This window comes from Pongo pygmaeus, chromosome 1 (assembly GCF_028885625.2).
Source record: "Pongo pygmaeus isolate AG05252 chromosome 1, NHGRI_mPonPyg2-v2.0_pri, whole genome shotgun sequence".
Lineage (NCBI taxonomy): Eukaryota > Metazoa > Chordata > Mammalia > Primates > Hominidae > Pongo > Pongo pygmaeus.
In genome coordinates, this window is record NC_072373.2 from 211,270,036 (window position 1) to 211,274,944 (window position 4,909).

Consider the following 4,909-nt stretch of genomic DNA (forward strand, 5'->3'; position numbering starts at 1 on the left):
ACCTGCAGCAGGAACCTGTCCTCACGGCACAGATCGCTCATGCTATTGTTTGTTGTTTAGGAACGCCTTTAAGCGCTTTTCCACCCTGGGTGGGCCAGGTGTTCCTTGCCCTCATTCTGGTAAACCTACAACCTTCAGCGTGGTGTCATGGCCATCACGAATATGTCACAGTGCTGCAGAGAATTTGTTAATGGCCAGTTTTGGGGCCAGTTTATGGCCAGATTTGGGGGCTTGTTCCCAACATGTTCCCCCTTTTTGTTTTTGCAAGACAATAAAAGCAAAGGTGGCTTTATCATGGTGAGCTACTTCTCACAGGAATCAGGATCCCCATCTGCAGACTATACAAAGATAAACAACACAGATTAAAAGCACAATCATCATTGAAATCACAGAGCTTCCAAGTGTTTGTATCCATTTTGATGGGTTACTAGCTGCTAATCTGTCTGCAGCTCCTTCAAGCACTCCAGTTCCTGGCATTAAAGTCAGGTGTGCCTGGAATGCTTTACATATTTGTTCTTTTAATTTTTCAATCTCCAAAGACAAGTTTGTACAGTGTCCTTCTAGATGCTTTTTCATTCTTTCCCAAATTTTGATCTTATTAAGAGTCATTAATAGTTTCTACAAATCCTTATGTTTAGCTCCTAAAGTGGGCCATATTATTTGAGGTTGAGGTACCACTATACCGCCATGTTTCCAGACAATAGGAACTCTTGCAGTATTTTTTTTTACCATTTCTACTATCTGACCTTTTTGTTCAGACCAGCTGAACACAGTGTGGCCATGGCACGCAGACTGAGAGGAGCAATTCAAGCTAAACCTCCCCTTAGGGGGACCAATCAATAATGATTCCATAGGAATTGTTGTGCAGCACCTCTGCCTGTTCTGCAATGCAATCTTCCCAAACAAGTACGTTCATTATTTCTGGCCAGGTCCAATTCTGTTTACAAACAGGTTTTTGAGGGCAGTATGCCTCAATTATAGGAGCAGACTCATTATGGTAAATACTGAGATCAGAAAGCATGTGTAACTGTGTCATAGAGTGATTGCATCCAGGCATTATTGCCAGCCAAGATTGATAAATATGCCCAATAAGTATAATTGTTCTTTGTGTGAGCCCTTGCTAAAGGAATACTCATGGCAATGCTGATCACCACTATCATAGCTATCATTAAATTACCATTGCGACTGGTTGTCCCGCTTTTCTCAGGTTTTCTTCCGCCATCTGCAACAGCTTCTTGATCTGTCCCTAGGTGGGTGGCTGTGTTCCATGGATGTTGCTCATGACAGTTGGGGTCCTCTTCAGCATCAGTCTCGACATGGCTGCAACCGGGGGGTCCTCAGGATCCTCCTGGAATCTATTCCTCAGCATCTGGCTCATGACAAGGTTTCAGGTGTCTTGCAGGTATCCAAATCGGCTGCTGGTTTTGGCCTGAGAAACACAAGCATAACCTCTACCCCAAGTTATTATTTTACCTATTTCTCAACTTTTTGTTATCGGATCTCTCCACCAAACCAGTTGTTCTGCTTATGTCTTTGCAGCTGGTTTCTGTAGATGCTGTTCAGCTGCTGATAGCATCTGGCCTTTAGGCAGGCTCAAAAAATTTAAAGTCAATAATGCTAGATTCAATTGCAATAATGTCCTGTAGTCCCTGTTCCCGGCCCTCCCCCCTACCTCTGCTTTTGCAATTGTTGTTTTAGGGAGAGATTCATTCTTTCCACTATGGCTGGTCCTTGAGAATTATATGAGATACCAGTAATGTGTTTAATATTCCACAGAGAGAAAAATGTAGCTAGAGCTTGGCTAGTATAGCCTGGGGCATTATCTGTTTTCATAGAAGCTGGAATGCCCATCACCGCAAAACACTGCAAAAGGTGACATTTAACACAGGCAGAAGACTCTCCTGATTGGCATGTAGCCCGGACAAAGGGAGAAAAGGTGACCACACATACACGTACATAAGCTAGTCTCCCAAATGAGGGAACATGTGTGACGTCCATTTGCCAAAGAGAATTAGGTTCTAATCCTTGAGGATTTACTCCTCCTGTAAAAGATGAGGAATGTACCATTTGGCAAGCTGGGCATCACTGGATAACAGCTTTAACTTCTTTCCAGGTAATGTTGTATCTGCGTTTGAGACCAGAGGCATTAACATGGGTTAAATTGTGGAATGGTCTGGCATTAGATATTGTAGTAGCAACTAGGCGATCATTGATTCCCTGCAGTCAAAGGTCCTGGAAGAGGTGTATGAGCCCTAATGTGAGTGATGAAAAAAGAGTGCATTCTACTCCTAACTGCTGTTTGCAATTGGGTAAATAAAGTCATCAGTTGTTCATCTGTATGGAATCATAGCTGAGCATTTTCAACTAACTGTGTAGGATGAACCACATATGAAGAATCAGAAATCACATTAATAGGCATATCAAAAGCAGTCAATAACTCATTTACAGCTACAAGTTCAACTTTTTGAGCTGAAGTATAGGGCGTCTGAAAAACTTTACCTTTTGAGCCAGAATAAGAGGCTTTACCATTACTAGACCCATCTGTGAAGACATTCTCAGCACCTTCAATTGGTTTAAATTTAGTTATTTTAGGAAGAATCCAATTCGTTAATTTCAAAAATTGAAACAGTTTCATTTTAGGAAAATGGTTATTGAGAATACCCACAAAGTCAGCTAAATGGATTTGCCAAGTAAGACTACTTATAAAAGCTTGCTGTATTTGTGCCTTCATGAGACGGACAATGATTTTTCCAGGATCATATTCATGCAATTTAACAATCCAAGTTCTCCCATTTCCTATCATAGTAGCAATTTGATCCAAATAAGGAGTTAGAGTCCATAAATTAGTATGTGAAAGAAAAAGCCATTCTGCAAGATCTTGCTCTTGAACAATAACACCAGTAGGTGAATGCTGAGTTGAAAAAATTAGCAAATCTAGAGTCTTCTCTGGATGTATTCTATTTATTTGAGCCTTATGGACTTGCTTCTCTATTAGCTGTAACTCTGCCTCAGCCTCCTTTGTTAATTGTCGAGAGCTAGTGAGGCTAGGATCTCCTCTAAGGATAAAAAATAGATTACTCATGGCATAGGTAGGAATGCCTAGAGCAGGTTGTATCCAATTAATGTCCCCTAGTAATTTTTGAAAGTCATTTAATGTTTACAATTGATCCCTACATATGGTTACTTTCTGTGGCACAATGATAGTGTCATTTACTAAGGTCCGTAAGTAGGAGTGAGAAGTGTTAGTCTGAATTTTGTCAGGAGCTATAATTAAACCAGCATGAGAAATTGAATTTTGCAAGTGATCATAACATTGGAGTAATATTTCCCGAGTTGAGGCAACACAAAGTATATCATCCATATAATGAATAATGTAACACTGTGAAAATTTTTTACAAGTAGGTTCAATTGCTTGCCCTACATAAGTCTGGCAAATTGGTGGACTATTTAACATGCCTTGTGGCAACACTTTCCAATGAAAACGCTTAGCAGGCTGCAGGTTGTTTATTGCAGGAATTGTAAATGAAAACTGTTTACAGTCTTATTCAGCTAAGGGGACAGTAAAGAAACAGTCTTTTAAATCTATGACTATTAAAGGCCAATTTTTTGGAATCATAGCAGGAGAAGGCAATCCTGGCTGTAATGTCTCCATAGGTTGTATAACTGAATTAATGGCCCTTAAGTCAGTTAACCTTCTCCATTTACCTGATTTTTTCTTAATTACAAAAACTGGAGAATTCCAGGGGAAAATGTTGGAGCTATGTGTCCTTTTTCTAATTGTTCAGTAACTAAGTCCTCTAAAGCCTCCAGTTTCTCTTTACTTAGCGGCCATTGTTCTATCCAAATTGGCTTATCTGTTAACCATTTTAAAGGTATAGGTTCTGGAGACTTAACAATGGCCACCATGAAAAATGATATCCTAAGCCTTGGCGGGAACTTTGTCTTCCTGCTTGAAGCGGTTCCTTCGAAACTTGCAAATTTTTTCCTAGTGCCATACCAGGGACATACCCCATTTCATGCACCATATGTTGACTTTGAGGGCTATATAATTGTTCTGGAATTAAAACTTGTGCTCCCCATTGTTGTAATAAATCTCTCCATCATAAATTTATAGGTACAGAAGTTATAATTGGTTGAATAGTCCCAGGTTGTCCATCGGGCCCTTCACAATGCAAAATATAACTACTTTGATATACTTCAGGGGCTTTACCAACTCCAACTATGTTAAATTGAGCAGGTTGAATTGGCCACGTGGATGGCCAGTGCTGTAGAGAAATGATCGAAATGTCTGCTCCTGTATCTATCAAATCTTTAAATTTCTGTCCCTGAATAGTTAGTTCACAGGTAGGACGTTATGAGTAATTTGATTCACCCAGTAAGCTGCTTTGCCTTGTTTATTTGTGCTTCCAAATCCTCCTGTTCATTTAATTTCACTTTTTCCCATTTCCAGATATAGTACAATCAGGAGCTGTGCTACGCACTTTCCTGGCTCTGCTTTCCAGGGAACAGAAGTAGATATAACAATTTGAATTTTCCCATTGTAATCTGAATCAATTACTCCTGTATGTACTTGCACTCCTTTTAAATTTAAACTAGATCTATCTAGAAGTAATCCTATTGTCCCTGCTGGCAAGGGTCCACAGACTCCTGTTGGGACCTTTCGTGGGGGTTCCCCAGGCAGAAGACTCACAGCTTTTGTGTAGCATAAATCTGCAGCACTACTGGCTGTGGCGCGGGACAGACTTTTTATAGGGGTGAAAGAGTGGCCTGAGCCAGAAATGCTCCAGTTTGGAACAGGGCCCAGGACAGGCCCCTCATGGCGTTTCCTGAAATCAGGTTCCCATCTTTATCAAACTTAGAGTGACACTGATTAGCCTAATGTTTTCCTTTTTTTGCATTTTAGACATAT